This window comes from Muntiacus reevesi, chromosome 5 (assembly GCF_963930625.1).
Source record: "Muntiacus reevesi chromosome 5, mMunRee1.1, whole genome shotgun sequence".
NCBI classification, from domain to species: domain Eukaryota; kingdom Metazoa; phylum Chordata; class Mammalia; order Artiodactyla; family Cervidae; genus Muntiacus; species Muntiacus reevesi.
Window position 1 is genome coordinate 41,463,484 of NC_089253.1, and position 18,993 is coordinate 41,482,476.

Consider the following 18,993-nt stretch of genomic DNA (forward strand, 5'->3'; position numbering starts at 1 on the left):
GAGTCCGCAGATAAGTTTTTTCTATCATAAAAGATAGGAATTAGTGTATTTCTTTAGGGATTGTAAGTAGTGAGAATAAGGAGATATTGCTTTGCATTAAGTCCATAAGTTTTAGGGAAAACATGAAGACATAAAGAGTAGTTGGAGAAAGGAAGAGGGAAGAAAAAAGAATCTTAGAACCTGATGGAGGTTAAGAGCTGAAATTTTTTCATGGAGTGAAAAATTTTTAAGAGAATGGCCGAGGTAGGACTGCAAAGTTTGAATATTAAAAAAAAAAAAGCCTTAAGTTGAAGGGCAATTTTACCTTAACATTAAAACGTTGGGTTACGTAAATCGAACCTAAACGAGTTTAAAGTTTGAGCTGTAGATGATTAAAATATTATAAAGGCCATCTTAAGATTTAACTGAAGGTGGTTTCAGAATAATGCCTTCAAATTCACGGCGCAGTAAAAATGGCGTCATTTGAAGGCTACTTGATCTTAAGGCTTTGTTTGGCTAAAGTTGACGGAAATATTAGTTAGGAATGGTAGAAAAGAAAATTGGAAAGTTGAAGTGGAAAATTCGGAAGACAAGTACAGGAAGGTGAAGAAAAAACTAGAGAAGATAGAGATACACGTTTTAGAAGACAAAACCTGAGCCTAGGAAGTAGGCAGAAGAAAAAGACATCTAGGAGAAAATAGAAAATACGGGCGAGTGCTTAAGATAGAATGTAGAGCAAGCTATTGGACGCAGACATACAAGATAGACGTCCAAAAATTTAGAAGATAATTCAAAGTCAAATAATGTTGGATAAATTACAGGAACAATACCAATAATCTATTGTAAAAGCCCATCAACTTAATTCTGGTGGTGCAGAAGTTAGATCTCAGAAGATGAGGGTTTTTTTAAAACTACTGTAGACCAGGACCAACTTAGAAGAATATCCGGAAACTAAAAGGAAAGTCAGTTTAAAATCTCAGCAAAAAGTTACTAAAGGGACTGAAGTAACTTAAAAGCTAAGAATGTGTTTGGAAGAGTTAAAAATTTCAAAGGCCTTAAATGCGGTAGCGTAGTTTCTTTTGGCAAATCTAAAGGACTTTATAAGTGAATTAAATTGAAGAGCAAGAATAACCATCGAGTTATTGGACTTTGAGCTAAGATGAATGTTTAAATCCTGAGGACTAGGCGCTAATTAACAGCTGACGCAGGTGCTACACAGAAGTGGATTCAGTGAAGCTAGGAAGACAGGAGCGGCAGACAGGATTCCAGGAGCCAGTGTTCGGTGAAATCTAGGACTGAGGAGCCAGCGGCAGTTCGTGAAGATAGGAGAAAGAAGCCCGGGAGCCAGTGCGTCTTGGTGAAGGAAGCTAGGAAGAAGGAGCGAGCCGTAACGATTTGGAGGTGAAGCTAGGAGAGGATTCCAGGAAGGAGGAAGCCAGTGCGGTGTGGTGATGAAGCTAGCGTGCGGCGCGGCTTGGCTTGGCAACCACGCGGAGGCGGCGAGCAGGCTGAATGGAGGATAGATAGAGGATCCTAGAGCAGCAGCCCAGTGTGCGAGCCCTGCAGGGAGAGCCAGTGGTGTGGTAAAAACCGTGAGGTTGGCACTATCGTGGGTTTTTTTTTCTCCTGTAACTCTGGTAATATTTCTTAAATTTCCTAATAGTAATGGGGGAGTTGTGTACTTAAGCATAAAGGGTTTTATTACGGGGATATAGGCCGGTTTTCGGGTGTCGTAGGTTTCTCTTTTTCAGGCCTATTTTCTCATGCATCTTGTCTGGAGCTTTTGAGGGCAGACTTCAAGGCCCGGAGGAATGGTAGATGGCAAGTGTTTTTGTTTTTAACCAATGAGGGATATCCTGAATTTGATAGAACAACTGTGAGACAGACAACTTCAGCATTCTTTGTAAACAGGTTTTATATTCAGTTTGGGGGTAATGAAGCACTTCAGTTTTGTGAGTAGAGGGTCTACTTTTTCTTCCTCATCTTGTATTTTAAGTTTTCTAAATATGTAGTTTCGGTATATAATTCTTGGCGGGGGGGAGTTTTTGGGGGGGGAGCAAAATATGTTTTGAGTTCTTTTCCCTTTAGGTCTGTCTAGAATTCCAAAGGCAAATGACTCAAGGTAACAGGCGAAAAGAAAATCCAGTATCAGGATAATCAGAACACCGCAGGTTTACAGTTTATAGAAACTCTAGCACAAGCAGCTTTCACTTTGAGGTCTGTGGCGCAGCTGTCCATTGGAGAAGTGGCTGGTAGTTTATTCTTTTTTTCCCACCCCTTAATATTTTTAAAGTACGTAACTGGTTATTTTTAAGTATTTTGGGGTGGTGTGAACAGGGAAGAGGGTGGGGGAGAAACTGTTTTTTTCTAAGATTTTCCACAGATTCTATAGTACTATTGACAAACTGAGTTAGAGAAGGATTGTACTGCTACGCTGTTTGGCACCAACACCTTCAGGGATTGGAGCAGCTTTTTTCCTTGGAAGAGTATTCCCAGTGAAGCTGAAATGTACAGCACAGTGCAGCTTTGGTTCATATTCAGTCATCTCAGGAGAACTTCAGAAGAGCTTGACTAGGCCAAATGTTGAAGTTAAGTTTTCAAATAACGACTTTTAAGATACTTTTATTAAAGGGGAGGGGCAAATTTTGGCAATTTGTAGTTGGCAGTGGCTTGTGATGATTGGGATGGGGGGGTGGGTTTAGGTAATTGTTTAGTTTTTGATTACAGATGAACATGCCAGAGAACTTAAATACTTAAGGTGGAAAAACTAAAGAAATCTCAACTTCCAAGTTGGCAAGTAACTCGCAATCCTCTGGTTCCGTTTTGCCCCAATTTTTGAGTTTAACAGATGGGGAAGTTCATGAAGATTCACTCGATCTAAGAGTAGGGTTTGGGAAAGGAAATGACTGGGGGTTGGTCTGGCCCTCTGCGCTGACTTAGGTAAAAACTTGGGAAATTTTTTTTAAATGGTAAAGTTGTTTGGATATAGTAGTGTGTGGTTCTCTCTTGGAATTTTTTTCAGGTGATTTAATAAAACTTAATACTACTATAGGAGCTTCAGAGCAAAGGAAGTGGCTTAATGATCCTGAAGGGATTTCTTCTGATGGTAGCTTTTGTATTATCAAGTAAGATTCTTTTTCGGCTGTATATAAGCAAGATTGTTCTGTTTATTTTTTTCTTTTTTAGCGTAGGAAAAGTTTGTTGTTAAGATATGCTTCAAAATTATTGTAAATTGTATTTTGAATTTACATCTAAGTATTGTAAATCATAACTGATAAGAGGGGGTGGGCTTTTGTTGATGAGGGAGGGGAAACCTTTTTTTTCTGTAGACTTTTTTCAGATAACATCTTCTGAGTCATAACCAGCCTGGCAATCTGATGGCCTAGATGGAGAGGGGAACAGCTCCTTGGTGAATGATAAGTAAAGGCAGAAAAGATTGTATTTCATACCTACATTGGGGAAAAAGCATAACCCTGAAATCCTTACTACTGATGAACACATTGTCTGCACATGCAAAAAAAAAAAAAAGCAAATGAAAAACTACCAATTTAAAGTTAATGGAATCTACTACTATAAAGTTATGGCTTATCAAGCTGTATCCACAAAAATAATGAATTGATGAAAAATAAAATAATGAAAAATAATGATACAGTGAAGATCAAATGTCCATCTCAATACTGCTTTTACAAAAGCAGAATTTAAAAAGTGAAATGAAATGAAAATAGTGCTACATATTAATCCTGGAAAAAAAGAAGCTGAAATAAGTGAAATGAGTGGGATCAAGTGAATTGAAAGGAGGAAGAGGCTGTGCTGTTTGCCAATCTTTCGTTTGCCTCAGACAGGTTTTTCTTCATTATCAGAAGAGTTGCTTCATTTCATCTGGGAGCAGAAAACAGCAGGCAGCTGTTAACAGATAAGTTTAACTTGCATCTGCAGTATTGCATGTTAGGAATAAGTGCTTACCTTTGTGAAGAGCTGTGGAAGTCCTAAGTCCCTTAACGTAAGGGATTCCAGGATTGTGAGGCATCGTCCCATCCAGCCCTTTAAAATTAGACAGGACTGTGGGCTTCAGTGATGGGACAGCACATTTCACTCAAGAGGCAAGTAATTCCTTAAAGCCTCTTGAGATTAGCAAAGATAATGTTTATAAAACTAAACATTTGTTTAGCCTTGAATGAGACAACCCTATTTAAGGGACAGTATTGTACTGTTAAGAATTCAGATTTTGTTAATCTTGCTAAAATTTAAATGTTATGTGTATTGTGCAGAAAACCATTAAATCATTCAAAATAAAATACTTTTATTTTTAGAGAATGTATGTTTTTAGGAAGCTGTCTCCTTATTTAAATAAAACATTGTTTGTCTGTAGTTAGTGTTGGGGCAATCTGGGGGGGTTTCTTCTCATCTTTCAGAAACTTTGTCTGCGAACACTCTTTAATGGACAAGATCAGGAAATTGAGCAGAAGAACGAATTTAACTTAAGGCAGGAAAAAATTTTGTCCTTCGTAAAAGTGATGAGCATTTAATAATTCCAGGCACATGGCAATAGAGGCTCTCTAAATAAGGAATAAATACCTCTTAGACAGGTGGGAGATTATGATCAGAAGAACAGGTAATTTAAACTAGAGCAATGGAATATACTGTCCAGATTTGCAGTTTGCATGTTAACTTTACTTACAGTCATCTCATCTGGTGTTAGCCAGTGTTCACACTATTGGCCTTTTTAGATATCTGGTGGGGGGGAGGGTTGGGTTTTTTTTTTAAAGAATTTTCCTTTGCAGAGGCTTCATTTCATCCTTCGTGAAGCTTTTCAGGATTTTGACTTGCATATAAACGCTTGGCTCTGCCTTCTGTTCTCCTAGGGAGTGTGTCAGACCTTGCAGTGAGTTTATCGGCATATTTAAGTATAAACATTTTTCCCCCTGATTTTGGAGGGAAGGGAGGAGGAGAGGGTGGGGCTTACTTGTTCTAGCTTTTTTTTTTTACAGACTACACAGAATGCAGTTGTCTTGACCTCAGGTCTGTCTGTTCTGTTGGCAAGTAATACAGTACTGTTCTGATCCGCTGCTATTAGAATGCATTGTGAAACGACTGGAGTATGAGTCAAAGTTGTGTTTCCCCCAATGCTTGGAGTAGTGATTGTTAAAGGAAAATCCAGCTGAGTGATAAAAGGCTGAGTGTTGAGGAAATTTCTTCAGCTTTTAAAGCATTCATGTTTGTGATTTGGAGCAGAGTCCGTTTTGCTGTGCTTTTTTTTAGGTAAAATGCATTTTGTTCACTTCTGGTAAGGGGGTGGGGAGGGCACTGAAGCCTTTAGTCTTTTCCAGATGCAACTTTAAAATCAGTGACAAGAAATAATTCCACACAGCAGCAAGCAGCAGTCTTCAGGAAATTTCACTGGCAAGTGGAAATGTTTACCAACAGTTCAGTGGTCTTAGTGCATTTGTCTTTGTTCGGGTGTCTCTCTCTCCTCCCCTGGTCTTAATTTTATATACAGGAACATTCAAAACAACAGACGTATGCGAAAGGCCAGAGAAGCCAGACCCAGTAAGGAAAAATAGCTTATTTACTTTTAAAATCATAAACCAAACTTTGCATTTTAAATGTGGGGATTGGGAACCACTAGTTCTTTCAGATGGTATTCTTCAGACTATAGAAGGAGCTTCCAGTTGAATTCACCAGTGGACAAAATGAGGACAACAGGTGAACAAGCTTTTTCTACATTTACATACCAAGTCAGATCTGTTATGAGTAAACAGTTTAGTATTAAATGACCTTTCAGCTTTACGCTGGAGTCAACAGCATGAGCAAGTTGTTTGTTGGCCTGGGGGTGGAGGGGTGAGGTGGGCGCTAAGCCTTTTTTTTTAAGATTTTTCAGGTACCCCTCACTAAAGGCACCAAAGGCTTAAAGTAGGACAACCATGGAGCCTTCCTGTGGCAAGAGAGACAACAAAGCGCTATTAACTAAGGTCAATCAAAATGGTGTCAGCCTCAACCCCACCTTCTGTTAGAAATGAGGACTTGACTCAGCCCCCTTGGCAGACAATGCATTGAACCTCTTTCTTTGGGGGAGCGAGCATTCAAAGGAATGCTTGAGTACCTTGTATATATATCCCTGTGCTTGTCCTAATATTTAATTTAGCTGTTTTCATAGCAGCTCTTAATGAAGCCGAACCTCAAGTGATGCTTGAAGGGGAGGGAAAGGGGGAAAGCGGGCAACCACTTTTCCCTAGCTTTTCCAGAAGCCTGTTAAAAAGCAAGGTCTCCCCACAAGTGACTTCTCTGCCACATCGCCACCCTGTGCCTTTGGCCTAGCGCAGACCCTTCACCCCTCACCTCGATGCTGCTGGTAGCTTGGATCCTTGTGGGCATGATCCATAATCGCTTTTAAGGTAATTGGTGCCAAGGTTTTCCGGTGGGTTGCATTACTAGAAAAGACCATTAATTTACCTTCGAATAGGTAATGATATTTAGACCACAACTAAAAAGCTCTTAAAGTGTTTTAAATGTGTGGCATTATTATCCAATGACTTTAAAAAAAACATTTCAACCAGTAAGTGGAGAAACGGCATCTAAGTAGAACTGTCATATTGGGTGGGAGAGTACACTTATGAACTGAAAGGTGCTTTGGCAGTTGAGAGGGCTGTTGGGTGGGATTGCAAAAATTCTCTGCTAAGACTTTTTCAGGTGAACATAGCAGACTTGACCAAGCTAGCATCTTAGCTGAAGCAGATTCTCCAGTGCTCTTCAGTAGGGCTATTTATAAAGGTTTTTCTTTTCCTGAGAAAACAAAAATCTTTTTTGTTTTCTCAGGTTTTGCTTTTTTGCCTTTTCTTATCTTAAAAAAAAAAGCAAAAGATGCTGGTGGTTGGCACTCCTGGTTTCCAGGACGGGGTTCAAATCCCTGTGGCATCTTTGCTTGACTTTAACTTTTACTCTCCAGACTCTCTAATTTTTCCTCATCTTTCAGGTACTAGGCCCTAGAGTTAGGGGAGGTGGAAGATAAAAGCGTCAAACTCTGCCTTTGTGTTTACATGGGAATGTAATGTAATTTTGCCTGTAGTTTACAGGTATTCCTCATGCAATTCGTGTTTGGAGAAGTCTCACTATTTTGAAAACTTGATTATACATATTAAAAATTGAAAAAACTTCCTTGGTGTGATTTATTTACATACTAAACTTCTGTTCATGAATAGAAGATGGATGTTTTGTGGGTGTTCTGCCTGGTTCCTGTATAAGTATACGGTTCTGTCATGCAGTCTGATCTCCAGGAAGAGCAGGAATCTAGGGAAGAAAGGGGTGAAATGAGTGAGTGGCCTGAAAGACTTGTTTAAAGAAGCTTACTTTCTGCTGTTTAGCAGTTGCCTGTGAGCTGGGCTGGGATGAAGAGGAAACAACTGGGGAACATGGGGAGAAAGAGGTGTTACCGTTGATTATATCAAAGTAAGGCCAATCTAAGAGCTGGCGATGGGTGACTCTTTTTCAGTTGTCAATTCCCAAGCTACAAGTTGGTTATGTGGTCTGGTGTCCTATGGAATGATCTGTATACTCAGTCACCAAGTCATGTCCAATTCTTTGCAACCCCGTGGACTGCAGCATGCCAGGCTTCTCTGTTCCTCACCGTTTCCCAGAGTTTGCTCAAACTCATATCCATTGAGTCCGTGATGCCATCCAACCATCTCATTCTCTCTCCCCTTCTGCCCTCGTTTTTTCCCAGTATCAGGGTCTTTTCCAGTGAGTTGGCTCTTCATATCAGGTGGCCAAAAATGACCTGTATACCAGCAGATAATCCTTTATTTGCAAATGAAATACCCTCATGTTCCCACCCATTCTCTAAATCCCTAAAATGTCCTAGCTCTTCAGATTGTATTCCCTGCATGAGTTAGGTAAAAGGCTCCATCCAGTAAACCTGGCCAGTGAAACCTAGGTCTTCAGACCCAGGTCTGAAGGAGATGCTGTACCTAGCACAAGGGCTCCCAGCCTTGACTATACCCTCAGCCCAGTGGAGGGCAGTGTTCCTCAGTTGTTTCTGACACCACTAGCCCATCAGGCTTCTCTGGCCATGGAATTCTCCAGGCAAGGAGACTGAAGTGGGCAGAGGCTTTAGCAAATGAATCTGTCCTATATTTCTGAACTCAAGTTATGTGTTGCAAATGGGGAAGCAAGCTCTGACTGGGACACTGGCGAGGCAGCAGGGGTGGAATTTGAACCCTAGCCTCCAACACTTCAGCTCTATGGTCTACATAAGTGCAGGAGGTCCTCACATAATTGTCCAGGGACTTCCCTGGTGGTGCAGTGGGTACAAATTCATCGGCCAATGCAGGAGACACGGGTTCAATCCCTGGTGCAGGAAGATTCCACATGCTGTGGAGAGCAACAGCCTGCACTCTAGAGCCCGAGTCACAACTGCAGAAACCCATGCACCTAGAGCCCACTGTAAGAAGAAGCTCATGCACCTCAAAAGAACAAGTAGCCCCTGCTGGCTGCAACTAGAGAAAGCCCGCAGGTAGCAGTGAAGACTCAGCACAACCAAAAATAATTTTTTTTTTAAAGAATCAACTGTCCAACTATATGTAAAAAGGACCTAGCATATATAGCACAGGGAGCTAGTCAATATCTTGTAATAACCTGTAATGGGAAAGAGTCTGAAAAAGTATATAATGTATATGCAATTTATATATATATATATACACACACATATAATCACTTGCTGTTCACCTGAAGCACAACATTGTAAACCAAATATACTTGAATTAAAAAAATAACTGTTCAGTGGATCAGCAGCAATCTAGTCTCCAACACGGTGGTCCGTGGACTTGGTTAAGTGCCTATTCTGAATTGATGCCATTCCAGTACTTTATGGAGAAGTCTTTGTTCTTCCAGAACTGGAGGACTCCCTGGAAGGACTTCCCTGGAGAGCAAAGGAGAAAGAAGGGCGGCTAGGGATTCACCAGCGGCTACATGGTTCCTGGCACTGCTTAGGCTCAAAATTGGCCAGGATTAGGAAATGTCAGCGCCAGAGTCAGCAATAAGAAGGGCCAGAGGAGCAGGCCGGAAGTCATTTCCTCCTTGGCACAAAAAGAGAATGCAGAAGGAGGCCAACATAAAACTTCTCTGAAGTCTATGTCCAAGTCAAGGGGCTAGGTCTCAATAATATAAATGAACCCCAGGCAAGTCCTTTATAGCCCCCTTCAGCTGTACAAAGGGCTTTCACACTGGACTTTTTGGGATTTCATTATCCTGATAATTCCAGTAGTTCTGTGGGTGCCTAACAAACATTGGTCCAAGTGGGATAGCTCCACCATTTCCTAACCTCTCCAAACTTGTCCTGAAGTCTCCCAGGCCCAGGGCTAGTTGGTTTGGACTTGGGAAATAGATTTCTGACCTCAGTAAAAGGGTGCAACTAGGAGAATGAGACTTGGAGAGAGGGCAGGGTATGGGGAAAGTAAAAAATGGGAGTATCTAGCTGGGTTGCTGATTCAGAAGCTCTGAAAATCTAGGAGACGTGAGTCAGATCCTGGTTCTTGGCTGGCTCTGACAAGTTGGCAAACTGGGATGTCATGTGCCCTTTCCAGGTCCTTGCTTTCCTGCTGGTTAAATGGAGATTATGTCCTGTCTACCTGCTATGGTAAGGAAGGATAGTCACAGAAGATGCAAATTTATGAAACTGGAAATGAATGTGCTTTGCCACCATCTAGTGGACTATAACAGTATTGCACCCCTGACTGTGGAGTGTTTCTTAATGCTACCCTTGTTTGTTCAACAAATTGTTTTTATTGCTGACCGTTCAGGTATGACCTAAATCAACTCCCTTACGATTATACAGTGGAAGTGACAAATAGATTCAAGGGATTAGATCTGATAGAGTGCCTGAAGAACTATGACCGAAAATTCAGGACATTGTACAGGGTGTGGTGATCAAAACTATCCGCAAGAAAAAGAAATGCAGAAAGGCAAAATGGAAAAAAAAGAAAAAGGCAAAATGGTTGTCTGACGAGGCCTTACAAATGGCTGAGAAAAGAAGAGAAGTGAAAAGCAAAGGAGAAAAGGAAAGATATACACATCTGAATGCAGAGTTCCAAAGAATAGCAAGGAGAGATAAGAAAGTGAGAGTGAAGTCGCTCAGTTGTGTCCGACTCTTTGGGACCCCATGGATTGTAGCTCATGGAATTCTCCAGGCAAGAGTACTGGAGTGGGTTGCCATTGCCTTCTCCAGGGGATCTTCCTGACCCAGGGATCAAACCCGGTCTCCCGCATTGCAGGCAGAGGCTTTACCTCTGAGCCACCAGGGAAGCAAGAACACACAGAGAACTATACAAAAAAGATCTTCATGACCCAGATTACCACGATGGTGAGATCACTCACCTAGAGCCAGACATCCCAGAGTGTGAAGTCAGGTGGGCCTTAGGAAGCATCACTACGAACAAAGCTCGTGGAGGTGATGGAATTCCAGCTGAGCTATTTCAAATCCTAAAAGATGATGCTGTTTAAGTGCTGCACTCAGTATGCCAGCAAATTTGGAAAACTCAGCAGGGGTCACAGGACTGGAAAAGGTCAGTTTTCATTCCAATCCCTAAGAAGGGCAATACTGAAGAATGTTCAAACAAGTGCACAATTGTACTCATTTCACATGTACTTCATTTCACAAGGTAATGCTCAAAAATCCTTCAAGCTAGGCTTCAACAGTATGTGAACTGAGAACTTCCAGATGTACAAGCTGGATTTAGAAAATGCAGAGGAACCAGATCAAATTGCCAACATCCACTGGATCACAGAAAAACCAAGAGAATTCCAGAAAAACACTTCTGCTTAACTGATTACACTAAAGCCTTTGACTGTGTGGCTCACAACAAACTATGGAAGATTCTTAAAGTGATGAGAATACCAGACCACCTTACCTGCCTCCTGAGAAACCTGCATGCAGATCAAGAAGCAACTGTTAGAACCAGACGTGGAACTACAGACTGGCTCAAAATTGGAAAAGTAGTAGGTCAAGGCTGTATATTGTCACCCTGCTTATTTAACTTAAGTGCAGAGTACATCACATGAAATGCTGGACTGGATGAAGCACAAGTTGGAATCAAGATTGCGGGGAGAATATCAATAACCTCAGACATGCAGATGACACCACCCTTATGGCAGAAATTGAAGAGGAACTTGAAGAGGAAACTGAAGAGCCTCTTGATGAAAGCGAAAGAGAAAGTGAAAAAGCTGGCTTAAAACTCTACATTCAAAAAATGAAGATCATGGCATCTAGTCCCATCACTTCATGGCAAATAGATGGGGAAACAATGGAAACAGTAACAGATTTTCTTTTGCTTGGCTCCAAAATCACTGCAGATGGTGACTGCAGCCATGAAATTACAAGATGCTTGGCCCTTGGAAGAAGAGCTATGACAAACCTAGACAGTGTATTTAAAAGCAGAGATATTACTTTGCCGACAAAGATATGTATAGTCAAAGCTATTGTTTTCCCAGTAGTCACGTATGGATGTGACAGTTGGACCATAAAGAAGGCGGAGCACTGAAGAATTGATGCTTTTTTTTTTTTTTTAGTGCTACCAGTTTACTGCTACCAACCCATCTCCCTCCACCCAGTGGACTGCAGCCTGCCAGGCTCCTCTGTCCGTGGGCTTTTCCAGGCAAGAATACTGGAGTGGGTTGCCATTTCCTTCTTCAGAATTGATGCTTTTAAACTGTGGTGCTGGAGAAGACTCTTGAGAGTCCCTTGGACTGCAAAGAGATCCAACCAGTTAATCCTAAAGGAAATCACTTCTAAATATTCATTGGAAGGACTGATGCTGAAGCTGAAGCTCCAATACTTTGGCCACCTGATGCAAAGAGCCAACTCATTTGAAAAGACCCTGACGCTGGAAAAGACCCTGACGCTGGAAAAGACCCTGACGCTGGGAAAGACTGAAGGCAGGAGGAAAAGGGGACGAAAGAGGATGAGATGGTTGGGTGGCATCACCAACTCAATGGACATGAGTTTGAGCAAGCTCCAGGAGATGGTGAAGGACAGCAAAGCCTGGTGTGCAGCAGTTCATGGGGTTGCAAAGAGTTGGACATGATGGAGCCCCTGAACAATAGCAACAGTATTCCATTGCAAAGATATGACTCTTTTCCCATTTTTTCTAATTATGACTAAAGATGTTATGAACATTGCATACAAGTCTCTGTGGATATAAACTTTCCTTTTTCTTGGTATGTTGTATGGTAGGTATATAAGTAGTGTTTAAGAAATTTCCAAACTATTTGCCAAAGTGGTTTATTGTTTTGCATCCTCACTAATAGTGTATGAAAGTTCCAGTTGCTCCATATTCACTGTCATATGGTATGATCATATCTTTAAATTTTAGCTATTCTAGTGAATACGTAGTGATATCTCATTGTGATTTTAATCTGTATTCTGACTCTTGCTCATTGGAAGGAATGCTATGACAAACCTAGACAGCATATTAAAATGCAGAGACATCATTTTGCCAACAAAGAACATATAGTCAAAGCTAGGGTTTTTCCAGTAGTTGTGTACAGATGTGAGAGTTGGACCATAAAGAAGGCTGACACCAAAGAGTTGACGGTTTTGAATTGTGGTGCTGGAGAAGATTCTTGAGAGTCCCCTGGACTGAAAGGAAATCAAATCAGTCAATCCTAAAGGAAATCACTCCTGAATACTCATTGGAAGGACTGATGCTGAAGCTGAAGCTCCAATACTCTGGCTACCTGATGCAAAGAACTGGCTCACTGGAAAAGACTCTGATGCTGGGAAAGATTGAAGCAGGAGGAGAAGGGGACGACAGAGGATGAGATGGTTGGATGGTATCACCGACTCAATGCGCATGAATTGGAACAAATTCTGGGAGACAGTGGAGGACACAGGAGCCTGGTGTGCTGCGGTCCATGGGGTCCAAAGAGTTGGACATGAATTAGCACTGAATGACAGCATGACCGATGATGTTTAGGGTTTTCTCATGTGCATACTTGCCACTTATATACCTTCTTAGGTGTAGTGTCTATTCAATTTTCTTTGCCAGTGTTGTTATTGAGATGTTTATCTTTTTATTGCCGAGTTCTAAGAGCTTTTACATTTATCAGGTTCAAGTTCTTTGTCAATGTATGTTTTGAATATATTTTCTCTCAGTATGTGCCTTGACTTTTCATTTTTTTGTAACTGTCTTTTTAGAGTGGTGGTGGTTTAGTTGCTAAGTTGTGTCTGACTCTTGAAACTCCATGGACTGGAGCTGGCTGTGCTCCTCTGTCCATGGAATTTTCCAGGGAAGAATACTGAAGTGGGTTGCCATTTCCTTCTCCAGGGGATCTTCCTGACCCAGAAATCGAACCCAGGTCTCCTGCATTGCAGGCAGATTCTTTACCAACTGAGCTACGAGGGAAGTCTGTCTTTTCAGAGTAGAAGTCTTAAATCTTCAACAGATCACTAATGTGTACAGTAACGTGGAGAAATTTCAAAATAATTACATTGTGAGGAAGAAGCCAGTTTTTAAAAAATACATACAGGGAATTCCCTGGCAGTTCACTGGTTAGGACCTTTCACTGCCAAGGGTGCAGTTTCAATCCCTGGTTGGGAAACTAAGATCCTACAAGGTGCATGATGCTGTCAAAAAAAAAAAAAAAAAAAAAAAGGTACATACAGTCCGGTTCCATTTATACAAAATTTTTCAAAAATAAAAAATAATCTATAATAATAGCCAAGGAATTCCCTGGTGTTACAGTGGATAAGAATCTGCCTGCCAATGCAGGGGACACAGTTTCAATCTCTGGTTCAGGAAGATCCCACATGCTGCTGAGCAACTAAGGCCATGTGCTACAACTACTGAATCCAGGTGCTGCAACTCCTAAAGCCCGTGAGCCTAGAGCCTGTGCTCCGTAACGAGAGAAGCCACTGCAGTGAGAAGCCTGTGCACCACAGCGAAGAGTAGCCCCCACTTATGCAGCTAGAGAAGGCCCTCACATAGCAACAAAAACCCAGTGCAACCAAAAAAAAAATAAAAGAAATAATTAAAAAAATAAAATAGCTGACTAGGAGTTACAAAGGAAACCTTGAGAGTAATGAAGATGTTCATTGCCTAGATTGTGGGCTTCAAGGATGTACATTTGTGTCAGAAGTTATCAAATTATATACTTTAGTTACTTGCAGTTTATTGTACATTGATAAACTGTAAAATAAAGTGCACACATGTGAACTAACATTTCTTGCTCACTTGTTGTGTGCCAATCACTGACAAGATGCTGGGGATGCAAAGAGAAACAGTGGACTGTCTTGAGCCCTCCTTGTCACGTCCCCAAGGCTGGGCTGACAGGGTATGTTCCAGGCCCATCTCTGCTCCTTGCTCCTCTGCTTTCACTGACTCCCTGTTAGGGTTCCCTTGCCAATTCCAGCTGTGCCCACCTCACTGGCCTCCACCCAACCTATGATACCCATACCCACATCCCACTTGACCAGCAGTCTTTCCGTCCCCCTACAGGAACACACGCACATATCCTCTCCTGTCCTGTCTCTGGCCTTCCCTCATGCCTTTCTCCCTTTCTAGAATACTCTCTGTCCCCACCAATCTCTAGGGTGAGTCCCACTCCTTCAAGGTTCGGCCCCCTTCCTCAGCCCTCGTCTGGGCTATCTTGCCTGGAGCCCCCATCCCGTGTGATCCGCAGCCTCCTGGAGCCTGTGTCCTGGTTCCCATCCAGCCCTACCTGGGCACCGACCCAGGACCATGCTCTGGCTCACTCCACTAAAACAGGAGGATCACGCCGTCCTGAACAGATGTGCATGTACACGTGTGCATGTTAGAGCCCTGGTCACAGCCCCTGGTGTTGCACACTTGCCAGAGCAGCTCTTACAAAATTAAGCAATTTTTGGACAGTGACTCTATATTTGGCTGCACCATGCAGCTTGTGGGATCTTAGTTCCCCCATCAGGGCTTGAACCCAGGCTCCTGGCATTGGGAGCGTGGGGTCCTAACCATGGGGCCACCAGCAAATCCCCTTTCTTTTTTCTCTTCATAACCTTTTTGCTTTATAATGCATTTAGACTTAAAGAAAAATTGCAAAAATAGTACAGCAAGATATAATGACTTTTTTTTTTTAACCGAGAAACACATCAAATCAACACACTCCTACAACATTACAACAACTAATTCAACATCCAGGGAAAGAGACTCATTACTGAATTCAACACAACAGTTTGGAACAAATGGAATCATGGATCAGATTTGGTTGAGCCGGGAGTGCTCAGCTTTGGATGGCAATCCTGCCAAGCCTGAGAGTGGGCAGAGTAGAAACAGAACAGGTGGTCCTGGACTTGCAGGCCTAAGGCAGGAGTCTGCCTTCTTGCTAAGTGAAGTGGGAACTGTTGGAGGGTCTCGAGCAGTGGAGTCAGGTGACCTCCCTTACCTTCTCTAAACATCTCTCTGGGGGCTGGAGAACAGGGGCTTGCAGGGGACATCAGCTGCCTTAGGAACCAGCAAGAGAGGCTGGTGGCCTGTGGCTGGGGGAGGGGCAGCGGAGGTGGCAGTGCCAGGTGATTGGAGTCCCAGTCCCCTGCTGGTGGCCTTCGTGGGATGGGAGAGGAAGCATTGGGGTTACCCTGGCTTCTGGCCTGGAAGGGTGTAGTTGCTGAGCTAGCTGGGGACACGGAGAGCTGTTTAAGGAGTCTGTTAGACATCTGGGCTGGGCGAAGGGGAGGGTCCCAGCTATGATGAGGGATGCAGATGGCATTTAAAGCCCCAAACTCCATGAGATGACCTGGGATGACTTGCCCTGGCCAGATCAGCTGCCTGGCCTTAGTTCCTCGGCCTAAAATTCTTCCCTGGAAGCCACCCTCCTCCCTAGCCCACCTCAGCGCCTGTGACCAGGGATGGGAACTCGGAAGGCACCACTGGGATTCAGCATCACAGATCTGTAATACAGACACTGCCAATATCCAGCAAACAGTGTGGTCATCCTTTCCTCTTCCCACCAGGGAAAAAAACCACACCAGCCCTCCTGGCAGCCCAAGTGCCCCTAAAGGGCATTAGTCGCTCAGTCGTGTCTGACTCTTTGCGACCCTGTGGGCCATAGCCTGCCAGGCTCCTCTGTCCATGGGATTTTCCAGGCAAGAATACTGGAGTGGGTTGCCTTTTCTTTCTCCAGGGGATCTTCCCAACCCAGGGATTGAACTGCGGTCTCCTGTGTTGCAGGCAGATTCATTACCATCTGAGCCACCAGGGAAGGTGGATTCAAAAGGGCGCTGCCTAGAACCTGGGATAATGGCAGTGGGGGTGCAGGGTGGTAGAGGGCCAACAAACTTGGGAAGGAAGATGCAAGCATGTAGAGCAGAGGGGGATGAGGGGTGCCTCACCCTCACCTGACCTGGACCACTTTCCCCTGAGAAGTGATGCTGGGGGAGGGTGGGGGTGGTGGTAGAAGCTGACAGGTTCCCAGGCCAGTGCTGAAATGGTGTTACTGGGAACCAGGCATTCCCTGGCCCAAGCAACTGACAGTCAAACAGGTGGCTCGAGCTGCACCCATTTCTGTCCACGTAGAGCCAGGCCACCTGCAGACAATGCGATCCCTTCATCCTGTTGCCTCACTAGACGGTCCCATCCTGCCTGCACTCACTCACTCATAACAATCATCCACACACCATCAGTAGTCACCGCACTGAGGTTTGAACCCAGGCAGCCTGGCACTCACTCAACTCACATTCTCAGCACACATTTGCCAGCCAGCTGGGCCTGGGCCTGGTGACAGAGTAGGCACAGGCCCTAATGCCATAAGCCCTGATATGCTCACGGACACTGGGTGCACAGGCCCTTAGGGTCAGGCCAGGAGCCTCGGGGCTGGGAAGAAGTAGGCTTCCTGGAGAAGCAGGCATCTGAGTTAGATCTTGACAAAATGTTGGGACTAACTCATGCAAGGACAGGGGGAAGGTCACCCCAAGGGAGAGTCAAGGCAGGAGGCTGAAAGTCTGTCTGTCTGTGGAGTTATATCCTCAATTCCAGGTGATCATGGTTCCCAACCCACTCTATGTCACCCCGGAGCTGTGTGGACCGCCCCACCCCAATCCCCACTCTAGATCTTTTCTTGGGCCTCCCCAACGTTCACTTTCTCTTGATTTCTTTTTTCTTCTCCTTCCAAAGCTTCAAGGCTTCCTTGGTGGCTCAGACGGTAAAGAATCTGCCTGCAGTGCAGGAGACCTGGGTTTGATCCCTGGGTTGGGAAGATCCCCTGGAGAAGAGAATGGCAACCCAGTCCGTTATTCTAGCCTGGAGAATTCCATGACTTTTTGGCCAGAACTGCCATCTTCTAGTAATTTGCCAAAATGACCAAAGGGAAAGAGGGGGGGACACCCGCTACATGTTCTCTAGGCCTTGTAGAAAACATGGAGTTGTTGTTCCTTTGGCCACATACATGCGAATCTACAAGGGTGATATTGTAGATATCAAGGGAATGGGTACTGTTCAAAAAGGAATGCCCCACAAATGTTACCATGGCAAAACTGGGAGAGTCTACAATGTTACAGCCTACTGTCCGCATTATTGTAAGCAAACAAGTTAAAGGCAAGATTCTTGCCAAGAGAATTAATGTGTGTATCGAGCATATTGAGCACTCTAAGAGCCGAGATAGCTTCCTAAAACGTGTGAAGGTAAATGATAAAAAAAAGAAGGAAGCCAAAGAGGAAGGGACTTGGGTTCAGCTGAAGTGCCAGCCTGCTCCACCCAGAGAAGCACACTTCGTGAGGACCAATGGAAAGGAACCCGAACTGTTTGAGTCCATTCCCTGTGAATTCATGGCCTGATGGGTGTAAAAATGAAGACCTGGACTGTAAAAAAAAAGAAAAAGAATTCCATGGACAGAGGGGCTAGGTGGGCTACAGTCCATGGGATCAAAAAGACACGGGCACAACTGAGCGACTAATACTTTTACTTTCCAAGACTTTCACATTATTTCTAGTCTTTTGGTGTCACTCATACAAGGGCTTCCCTGGTAGCTCGGCTGATAAAGAATCTGCCTGTGATGCAGGAGAGACCGGTTCAATTCCTGGGTTGGGAAGATCTGCTGGAGAAGGGATCTGCTGGAGTAGGCTACCCACTCCGGTATTCTTGGGCCTCCCTTGTGGCTCAGATGGTAAAGAATCCACCTGCAACAACAACAACAAAAATAATTTTAAAAAGACAAAAAATAAAAATTAAAAAATAAAAAAATCTGCCTGCAGTGCAGGAGACTTGAGTTTGATCCCTGTGTTGGGAAGATCCCCTGGAGAATGGGAACAGCTACCCACTCCAGTATTCTGGTCTGGAGAATTCCATGGACTGTAGTCCGTGGGGGTCACAAAGAGTTGGACACAGCTGAGCAACTTTCACTTCACTTCATACGTTTGTACCCAGGACACTGATTACTCATACTGACCCACTTGTGCCCCAGCTGCTCAACTCCCCTTTGCTTTCTTGGATCCTGTTTCTTCCTTCTGGGCTCAAGGTCCTTTTTTTTTCTTTCTTTCTTTCTTTTTTTTAAAATATTTATTTATTTGGCTGCACGAGGTCTGCACTAGTTGTGGCATGCAAACTCTGAGTTGTGGCTTGTGGGATCTAGTTCCCTGACCAGGGATTGAACCCAGGAACCCTGCCTTGGGAGCATGGAGTCTTAGCCACTGGATCACCAGGGAAGTCCCAAGGTCCTTCCTCCTAAGAGGCTTCTGGAAGTTCTCTCAGCAAGGATTTCTGAGCAGTTAATACTTAGAGCCTTTGTTTGAAATATCTTTCTTTCACTGTCTGCTTTCACAGCTAGTTGAGCTAGTATGGCACTTTCGGTAGCCCTCATTTCTCAGCATCTGAAGATATTGTCTGGATTCAGTTGTTGCCTTTTAGAAACTGCCTCTGCCCCGCATTCTGCCTTCTTGGACCCCAAGTCCTCACAAGTTGCTTCTGGTTCCTCTGGGCCATTTGAGGAATCTCCAGATGGGAATCTCCCAAGGATGAAGCTCTTGGCATCCTACATTGCCCCAATTTCTGGGGCAGTCAG

At 43.7% G+C, this 18,993-nt stretch overlaps 1 pseudogene; it reads left to right on the forward strand.

Annotated features, from left to right (window-relative positions):
* The first annotated feature begins 234 nt into the window (after positions 1 to 234).
* On the forward strand, positions 235 to 17,770 carry LOC136169294 (large ribosomal subunit protein eL21-like; annotated as a pseudogene).
* The last annotated feature ends 1,223 nt before the right edge of the window (positions 17,771 to 18,993 follow it).